Source organism: Takifugu flavidus, chromosome 7 (genome assembly GCF_003711565.1).
Source record: "Takifugu flavidus isolate HTHZ2018 chromosome 7, ASM371156v2, whole genome shotgun sequence".
NCBI classification, from domain to species: Eukaryota; Metazoa; Chordata; class Actinopteri; order Tetraodontiformes; family Tetraodontidae; genus Takifugu; species Takifugu flavidus.
In genome coordinates this window covers 7,792,522-7,803,623 of record NC_079526.1, presented here as the reverse complement: position 1 = coordinate 7,803,623, position 11,102 = coordinate 7,792,522, and positions in this window count along the sequence as shown.

Below are 11,102 nucleotides of genomic sequence, written 5' to 3'. Positions count from 1 at the left end.
TTGCTGCTGCGCTCCACCGTGTAATAAACCAATAAAAGAACGGCCCAAAGCGGCCGAAGGACCGCACGGAGCAAGCGGGCTGGTTCTGACCTTCACAGCACCAACGTGTGGTGGATTCTGATGTTTACTTACAGGACAAACAGGATGCATTTGCAGATGAACACCATTATTGTGCTTTTCTTTGCTGTTTGCTGAGCCTTTATTTCACATTTGCTCATAATTCTTGAATCACACTTGACATCCAAACCACCTGTTTGATGCTGTCAACCCTCAGAGGAGGCAGAAGTCTGTGTGTGTGTGTGTGTGTGTGTGTGTGTGTGTTATCAGATGAACAGCCTCAAAGCTGATAAGCAATAAAGACGATGACTGGTTTCCGCCGCCTCCGTTGGCGCTCTTAATTGATGTTTTTTTAAATTTCTTCCGAAGGAACACATTTAATTATGTAAAGCACTCTCCTTCACTTTCAACAGCGGCTGTAACTCTCCAATTATTTTAGCCGCTTTATTTAAAACTCCCGTCTTTTACTCTGAAGTCTAAATATTCTGGTACTTTACAGACTGAAATCTTTAATGCAGTCTGCCTCCATGGAGCCTGTGTTCCATAGATTTCACAGCTTTGGTTCCCCCCTGCTGTTGGGCTCCCTGTGTGCCCCCCCACGCTCCACTGCCTGTCTGATAAGAGGGAGACACACACACACACACACACACACACACACCACACACACACACACACACACACACACACACACACACACACACACACACACACACACACACACACACACAGACTTCTGCCTCCTCTGAGGGCTGACAGCATCAAACAGGTGGGAAAATGGGGTGGGAAAATGAAGGATGAAAATGTTAAAAACAACAAGGCCAGGGGAGGACAGTTGGAGCCATTTCAGGGTCGTTGCCAAAATCCACCGTCTGATTTATTAATCTGTTCCCTAACTTGTGCTTTCTGCGTCCCTCAGGTGCATGAGGACGGATGAGCCTGCAGCTGCCCTCCTCTCCATTACCTGTCTAATTACACCCACCATGATGAAGGAGAGCCGCAGTAATCTTGTTATTTCTAAAAGCCTATAATGTCATTCTGGTTTACAGCAGCGGTGTTCTGCGAAGATTAGGTCGCCGATGAGGCTGTTTATGTTCTTATGACTCTGTCACCATAGGAAACGGTGCTATTAAACAGTCTAATTTGTCATTTTTCTGACCGACAAACCAGGTTTAATTGAAAATGACACCGCGAGTGGTGCAGCCAAAACAAGAGGATTTTGGAGTGTGGTTGCGTGCACGGGGAGCGCTCATTACATGGAAGCATTATGGCATTCCACATCATTTCGGGAGAGAAAATAGTATTTTTTTTTCCACATTTGAAGTGGGAGAGGGCTCAGGTGATAACCATTTCCTTTTCTCCTACATCCAATTATTAGACAAAACCTCAGCTCAGAGCAACAGTTTTGACATTTTAGGAAACATTTTCATCACCTTTCCAGCAATGGTAAAGCTAAAAGCTGCCACAAAGCCAGAGTTGATGCCACATTACCCACATTATAGGTTGTGTGGGAAGTCACAGGCACAAAAACCTCCCATTGCTGCTGTTGTAATTGGTCACACCTCCGTAAAGGACTGAGAAAAGGAAGTGGGAGAAGGTGCATTTAAATGAATCAGCCTTCCTCGCCATAACAACTTCGTGTGTGATAAAGGTGTGCAAACGGAGGCATGGGCCATGTTTCCTCTCACAAATCACCACAGACGTCTCAAAATGTAAATACAAAATCAGCAGCAGGGCACAAAACCACTGGAGGAAGCAGTAAATAAGGGTTTGAGCTGTTGTAGAGGAGGAATTATCCTTATGAGGTAAAGGTAAATAACATCACTGTTAGAAAGCCAGGTGTCGGCCATGCTGAAATCCATGAGGACTCCAGAGGAAGTTAAAAGAAAATCAGAAATGAGAAGTCTGAGGTGATAAGGAACACAAAAATGATAAAAGAGTATCAACTAAAACAGAAGAAATACTCACAAAATGAAAGATGTTGTCACAGCTGCGGGCAATCATGCCCGTGAGCCGCCTCGCCCCGCACACCTGTTGTGCATCAGGACACTAATGAACGCTCATCTTAATCCCGGAGGCACACCTGCTCCCTGCCAGATCGTTATTCGTGTTCCGATGACTTTCCAGCGTTTTCCTGTTTGCCTGCCTGCCCCGTTCCGACCTTGCCTGTCCCCCTGTAAACTCTGTCTGCCTTCTGTCCGATCTCGACCTTGCCTGTCCCCGACTATTCTGTTCTGCTCGCTCCCCGGAGAATCCTGTCTGTTGTCTGTTTCTGACAATAAAGCGGTGTTCAGCCAGACTCGTGTGTCACATTTGGGTTCTCATCTGGTCCGTGACAGATGTATCCCTACAGTGGTCCTGTGATTTCACCTGAAACCAAGCTAATCAGACGTAGACCAAATTCTTTTACAAGAAAAACACTCAGAGTTTAGAATACGTACGACTCGCCCCATCGGTGCTCAGTCGCCCGCTTTAATTGGCCCACAGAGGTTTTTGGTGGAGCGGGAGGCTGCAGGCAAAGTGAGGGGGGGGCGCTGACATGTCAGAACCGTGCTGTTAGAGCTCCATGCAAATGCAGAGGCTTCCATTCACCACAAAGTTTAAATGCACCTTTCTTTTGCCCCATCTGCTTCCTTTAAATAATCTTTTTTATTTTTTATTTTTACTGGCAAAGAGCAACATGATGACAGTTTAAACCCCTGAAACACTCGGCTCAAAAATGTTCTATTTATTTATTAGTGATATAAAGAACGAGGATCCATCAATGTTCATCAAGCAAGTGCTGGCATGGCCGTGAGCTTTCCCACACTGGACGGTGAGAAGAGGCAGTTTAGACTTTAGTCCCACAGATGTTTTTCTTTTTTAAAAAAGAAAAAAGGTTAAATTAACATTTCTGCCATTACAACACAAAGATCTAACTCAGGTGAGCATTCAGACCCACCTGAGTGCTGCACAAAGCTCCACTTCCTGTTACACCCCAACTTCAGCATGGAGCTGACGTGCGCTATACGGCCTCCTCAAAATGTGGCTGTGGCCGCATCACAGCTAATATCCAGGCAGATAAAAACGGAAAGGTCAGGCTCATCATCTAATCAAACATCCATTTATGTGCATTATGTAAATTGGAGGCCCAGTTCTGCAGCGACACTGATGTGCGCAGGTTCCCGCCCAGCTGCCACAGCCTCGGAAATCAGCTCATTTGTAAACCGAACCTTCTCTTTAGGGTAATAACACCCTTATATTCATCGGTCTCATCACCCCAGACCGCCCGAGCAAAGGGTCGCCATCCTTTTAATGTGCAGAAACATACAAAAATAATAATCTCTGCTCCTTAAACTGTATTTCTATTTGTATATGACAAGACTTGTATGATCAGTCAGGATCATCAGTTATCCTTTCAGTTAATTACTTTTCTCTACTGGAGGTTTTTACTCTTGATTTATGGGTGTTATTTGCTCTCGTGGCAACAAATACCTGAAACTTTGGCACCTGAAACCTGGAAGAAAAGACATGACATCAATAATGAGGGACGATGTGGCGCCTAATCCCATTTTTAAAAATGGCATCGTTAAAAACCCATTTAAAACCAGAGTTTTCTGTCAATGGCGGCATTTCTCCTCACTTTAACACGGACAAATTGGCTGAATTTTTCTGCTCAATCATGAGAAGGAACTTTGTCCGGCTCAAGGTTTCTCCGTGTCAACAAGGATATTTTGCTTTGGATTTTGTTGTTTTTTCAGTCCACTATTGGGTGAAACTGCTTGTTTGTAAAAACAGCTTGAAAGAATACGTCCTTCATGGGAAGGGAGGGGGGCTATTCTTCATCCCACCACCAGAGGGCAGTCTCCAGCCCACTCAGCTTCTCAATAATTCTACTCTCAGCATTAGACGTACAGCTCTGTCCTCGGGATAGGAGTTTGTTCTCCCTGTGTGTGTGTATGTGTGTGTGTGGGCTCTCTTTGGCAACTCAGGTGTGAGCTGTTGTTCTATACGTTAGCCCTGCCATTATATGGCAACTTGTCCACCTCCTCTGACCCCCGTTACAGAATTAAACATTGGTTGATGGCTGGGAAAACGGAATTATACATAATATTAGATCTGTCAATCATATCCCATCCTCCGAATATCCCCTGGCCTCACTGTTGAGGGTCTGCCAGTGGAACCAGTACTGGTTCACATGTCCTTTTCACTCAGAAGACATCAGATCACATCTCCAGCTTCCCTCCTTCTCACGGTCCAATCAGGCAGAAAGGTTGGCGAAGAGCCGGAGGCTTTGAGGTTCTAAAAAAGACAGAAACAAGGACAAAAATAAAGACATCGGCAGGTGTGGAAGGACTGGAGAGACGGAAAGTGAGGCTATAGTGAGAGAGAGTGCCAGAAAAAGCAGCAGACAAAGAAATGACTGACGTGGAGTACCGCCGCTCTGCCGCCTGGGCCCAATTAGAATGCCATTATGGAATTGCTGTAATGACGCATTATCGAGCGTGCCGTCCTGATCTAACTGGTGAAGTCGCGCCGGTCCCATTCCTCCCTCGGCTGCGGATCGAGACAATGAGCAGGAACAAAGGCAGCGTGTGGGTGAAATTTATTATGCCAGAGGTTGGCGTGCAGATTAGGATCCCACCTGCAAGGCCAGGAGGACCAGAAAACTTAAGCACCTCCTGTGCTGCCATGTCTCAGCAGGGACCTTTAAAATTTATTTTAGCCTTTGCTTTTGCACCCATGTCGCTATTTTTTGAGTAATTCTTTGAAGTGTTTGCTTTTAATTAAATCAGGACTCGGCTTTGTTCTCTTTTATTAAGGAGGAATATTGATCGACTGCAGCGTCCCATCTGTGGGATTAGAGTCTTTACTTCAAATGTGCTGAATGAGAGGACGGGACAGAAGATCTGAAGACCATGAACTAGAGGGGGACGAGAGGTTTGGGATCGGTGGTCATCACACTCTATTTGCCTCTGGGTTTATGCCCTCTGTCTTCTGTCCCTCACAGGCTCACCCTCCCTCCTTGTGTGACCTCATGGAGGCATCATTTAGAACCGAAGAAAAAGTCTCTCACTATGCGTGTCTATTTCTTATCACTTCTGTCTCTACTCAGGTATGAAAGCGCTGTAGATGGACTCAAAAACACACAGCAGGAGTGAAGGAAAATGGAAAGAAAATGAACATTTTTCAATTTCAAAATACATAATGTGGCAAAACACAATTCCAGTGTGCTGATCTCAGATTATATTTCCATCTTTTGGCTCTTTTCCTGTTTGCATTTGCACCATTTGCACTGTGTGAAGACACGTCTGTGTTTCTGGACCTCCCCAATCTCCACAAAGAGGGGTGAAGATGGTTTCTCACATTGTGCACATCTGGCCCGAGTTTACATCTCCAAATAGTCTTAGAAACCCATTTCCACTTCCTGTAAAGCAAACACACCAAGGAGAAGGTACATCTAGTAGGAGCAACCAGAGCTTTGGAGTTCCTCCTGCGTGAGAAGGATCTCAAAACACTCCATTTTCCTTTTTAATACCACAATAATCATTTCATTTCCAGAAAATACGATAGCCCCCAGTTTAAATGTGTGTGTCATAACAAAAAAATTAAGATAATGAGTTAATCCACATGGATGCTGGCGTCAACCGGACCTCCAGATGTTGCTGCTCAAGTCATCAATATGAGGGATATCATAACTGTGAGTGTACACTCACTTATGCAAATGCACAAACAGATGTGAGAATGTTGCAGAGGATACGGCAACAGAGAAAACCATAATAACCGAGGAGCCTGATTAAATATTTAAAACCTACATTCTTTCCCCTCACAGTGTGTGTTTTAGCGTCTGGAATCTCCGAGTCCACTGGCTCAGTGCAATAAAGAGCTGCTCAAGGAAACTGTTACCCAGGGAGCCACAGTTCAGGGTCCCTGCACTTGTTCGGCATCCCGGCTGGTAAAATATGTGGCTAGAAGGAGAGGCCGCCACACGCTACAGGCTGTCTCTTTAATTCTCATTATGTCTCTCAGATACTGCTGCCAGCGCCCTGCAGGCCTGACACTAAATAAGCCGTCGTGTATGAGGCGTTCAGAAGAATAACATCCCATTTCTGTGTCGCAGCGACGGGTGCAGGAAAGAGGATCAGACCAGACCGGCGATATTCAGATCAAAGCACGTCAGATCAGGCTCGTTCAGATCAAACTACTGCGTGTAATACAGTAGATCAGTAGATCGGACTTGATCAGATAGGAGTGCATGGGATAAGGTCCAATCAGACTACATAAAGGGAGAAGAGATCGGATTAGACAACATCCGATCAGACCATAACAGAGCTGATTGGATGAGGCTCCTTCAAACCAGATTTGATCAGGTAAGAGGAGATCAGATCAGACCAGTTACATTCATATCCCAGCATATCGGATTAGATCCGATCAGACAAAGCAGATTGGAACAAATTGGACCAGATCAGACCTACATTTAGATCGGAGCATACCACGTTAGGTCTGACCAGTTAAAACTAGGAGAAATGAGACAACATCAAATAAAAGCACACCAGTCTTGACTGGAGCAGAGCACTTCAGGTTGAACTGGACTAGATCAGTAAAGAGTATAAAGAGATTAGATCAGAGTCCACAACAGATTAGGGCCAGTGGGACTAGATCAGACCAGGCTGTCAGGTACAGTAGATCAGATCAGACCTATACATTAGACTAATTGCTACAAACCGTAACGCTACACAGATAAAGAGAATGCAAATTCCCCGTGTGGTTCACAAACACTGAGTGATTCATAATGTTTGGACAGTCGGCGCTCAAACAGAAAGAAATAAAAATGGAGAAGCGACAATCAACCAACAGCCCCCCTGCTGCTAGCTTGCTGATGACTCATGTTCTCAAATGTTTCCTCTCAGAACTTAACTGTGCTTTTCATGTAAATGACCATGAGCGCTGGAACGCAACGTGCGTCGGTAGAGAGCCACAAGGAGTTGCTCAGGTTAAAGCCATTCGGAGAAGTGGCACCTTCTCCTCAGCCTGTAATTTGCAGGTCAGCCAGACAGACAGGCAGGAAGACAGACAGGAAGACAGACAGACAGGAAGACAGACAGGCAGGCAGGCAGGCAGACAGGAAAACAGACAGACAGACAGGCAGGCAGACAGGAAGGCAGACAGACAGGCAGGCAGGCAGGCAGGCAGACAGGCAGACAGTTCTCATCTGTATTTCGGACATGCACCACTGGAGCCCCTAATTACTTGCATGAGCTTGTGCTGCAGCCACACATGACGAGGCCTCGCTGCTCCTCCACATCTCAGTCAGATCCACATCTCATACGCCACCACCACAGCAACAATAACAACAATAACAACAACAACTAAGTCAGATCAGTGCAATTCAAACGGGACCAGATCAGTTTAAATCAGACCAGATCAGGCCACATCAGATCAGACAGCAGCAGACCCAGCAGACCCATGCTGGTCATGTCTTACTGTTGGCGAGTGCTCTGAGATGTTTGTAGTGGTATTGTCACGACTGTCAGAGCATTCCATTCTTGTTTCCCCACCTGAAAACATTAAAGAGGATTACTGGACTCCTTTAGCTGGATTACTGGACTCCTTTGTGCTGCGTGAATGACCACACTGGTCGAGCAGGTCTTCACTGGCTCTCCTCTAATTCCATGGTTCCAAACTTTGACAGTCGTATTTCTAAAGCTATCACTGGATGCAAATCAGCTGGAAACTGTCTCTCTTGGGATGAGACATAATGAGATTCACTGAGAACAATCTCCAAGATCATTTCTATTCGTCCGTAAAGCGTCTGAGCAGTTTTCATCCATCTACCACATGCATGAATTCAGCAGCTCAGCAGGTGTAAAGCCAGTAAGATGCTGCTGCTTGAATCCGGTGGGTCTTCTGTCAGGAGCAAACACACACTTATTCAATCAATAAATGTGATTATTTTATGAAGCCCATACGTGAAACCCTTCCATCATTCCAAACCCAGTTATTCTCTCTGGATTACTGCAGCTCCCAGCTTTTACCCCATCACTGAACTGCTGCTCCAAACAAGACCAGACTGTTGCCTGGGGCAGAGGAGCGGCCATGGACACAAAACCTCTCCAGATAGAAGGACCAGGCGTGACCTACTGCGGCTCTCATATCTCTCCTGCTCTCCCCCTGGCAATGGAAATGCATGCCGCACTTTTTCATTGGATTTGATGTCAGCGGTCAGGAACAATAATGTGGTAAACAGCGTGTAGCTCACTGAAGGGCTGCCCAAGGGGAAAAAAGGCTTAAAAAGGAAAAAACTTTGCTGTTGAGTTTTACTGTGAGGAGAAGAGGAGGAGGATGGTTTGATTGTGCGAGATGCAGCCTTCACCAAGGGAGATAATAGATGGTCGCTCTCCCTGCTTTTGTTTCGTGATGCATCATCGGAGCAGCCACATGCTGAGAAGAAGAACAAAACGCTCCTGGTTATACAAATGGCAAATATAAGGAAATCAAATCTAAGGAAATACACATTTATACATTGAAGTAGAAAACAATTAGTATTAGTTAGACAATACTTAATATAACCAGGGCAAGAATCAAAACAAAGTTTGTTCTGGCCTGGACAATTCATACTGTGCACAATTCCAAACGCTGCCTCCAAGGGCCCCTCATGCCCCCCCCCCCCCCCCCCCCGCAGCACGCATCATGCTTGCTCCACATTGCTGCACGTATTTTGCGAAAGACATTCTCATCCATCCAAAACCTCCCTCTAAATTCTTCAGACTGTGAGAAAAGACGTTCCCACACTGCCCCAGTCTGTCTACGGCAGGGGTCGGCAACCCAAAATGTTGAAAGTGCCATATTGGACAAAAAAAAAAAGAAATAATCTGTCTGGAGCCGCAAAAAAAAATTAAAAGCCTATAATGAAGGCAACACAGGCTGTAAGTGTCTATATTAGCTGTATTAGCCTACTTTCCAAATGGTAAGTAGGCCACAAATACATAATGAGCATTCATGATTGTAGCTACACCGGTCCAATGAAATAATGGCCACGCATCATACAGATGTCTTTTGAAAAGAACCCTACAAGTGACCTATCAAAGGAAACATACATAAAGAACAATACATTTTTAAGCCATTTCAACAATAACAAATTGAGACATTAAATGAAATTATGACCATTTTAAAAATGCAAAATAAATATTGACTGAATTTTTCAATTAACATGTCTCTCAGACAGTTACAATGATGAAATGTTTATTTTTCCTGTACGATGGTGCTTTAAGTTTAACTTCTATTATCATGGGATGTTGAAAACTTTAAGAATGCTTGTCACGTTTTTCTCCTACAGAAATTATATTAAAACAATTTCCATTTTCATATTTTGAAAAAAGCTCCAGGGAGCCACTAGGGCGGCGCCAAAGAGCCGCATGCGGCTCCAGAGCCGCGGGTTGCCGACCACCCCCTGGTCTACGGGGAGTCATTCCACTCGCCTGTTCTGGATCTGCAACCAACCCAGCATCAAGCTCCTGCTCCCGTTCCCTCTCTGCATTCATGCGAGTCATTCCAGCGTTCTTCTACGGCCTGATCACCCGGTACCGACCCTGCCTGTTTTGACCTTCCTGCCTCGCCTCCGTCCTGGTAAAAGGCCTCCACCTTCTGTCCCTGAGTTCATGGGGATCTCCTCTGGGTTCTGTTTGCTCGTGGCCGGCCAGGCTTCTGCTGCTCGGTTTGCTCCGCCGACGCGCCCGGATCTTCTTCCCGAGCAGCGTTTGGGTCCGACTGCTCTGCCCGTTTCACACACGTCCACATTAACCACCCCCACTCCCAGTACCCATCCCCAGATACCGACACCAGAGGCGAAGGTTCTTCACGGATCACGAGAACATGCAAGAACTTCCAGGGTGCCGGAAGCTTTGTTATGTTTGTGCATAAACTGGATATATAAGCTGGAGAATCTTTGTTTCTGCTGTTTCAGCGTTGCAGTGGGAGCGGTGCCGTCCTTGGCCGTATTGTCTCTCATAGCATTTCCTTTGATCCTTTGTTCAGAGATCAGAAGAAAGGTCCCACATGAATAAACTTCCCTCATAAACTGCTTTGCTTTCCGAGCAGAGGGAAGTCCGTCCGTGAGTGTTCTGTTCCTGCCAGCACCACCACACGCCACATTTGCATGTGCGATTGATACGATCCGAGCAACTATCTCCAATACTAATTCCACCTAATCACATTATCCTGATGAGTTTAGGCCATGAGCTGATCCCATAGCGCTGCTGCTTTTTGTGCTTAATGACCTGTCTGCAATTTAGAGACCAAAGCGTCTCCGCGGCAGAAGACCGGCTGCTGCGCTCTGTCTTCATTCTGAAGCTCTTCCCTTTTTGTCCCGTCATTTACATTAATAAACCAAAGCCCACAGCGATTTCACAAAAACTAATTAATACCCAAAAGCCGTCTGAGCCGCGAACACATTTCACAGCACGCCAACTCTGGGCTCGTCACCTACTCCGCTTTTACGATCTTATACAGCCCAGATTTATAAACTCTGACCATCATTTCCACAACCGCCCTTGATTGGCGCAGAGAGGAAGCCTGTTAGGCCGGGTCGGGATCCCGCAGGATTTATCGACGCGGCGTGCAGACAGCCTCTTACCCCCCCTGAGCTGAGCAATGCGTGTGAGACGGCACACGGCGAGGGACATTCAGGCCACAAAGGGCCAGCTGCTGCTGCAATTGCCCGGGCTGTTTTGTGAAACTGAGGGCTGATTCATGCTGGCAAATTGATTCATTTCTTGGACTGATAAGCACCCTTTTCTTTTTTTTTTGGGGGGGGGGGGGGGCAGGTATGCTGCAAAGGCTTTGACGAGTGCAGGTAAAAAAGGGTCTTCTCTGCTGTGTTGGAAGGTTACAGGAAAAGTAGCAATTTAAAATGTGGAGCAGCCAAATTCTGTTGTGTTTAACAGCTGTTTTCAGCAATGCAGCTATTTTTACACTCTAATCTGGGAAGATTATTGCTGTGATTGCTGCTGCCGTGTACCTGCGCGTGTGGCAACGTATGTGCACAGCATGTGTCTATCTGCTTTAGGGAA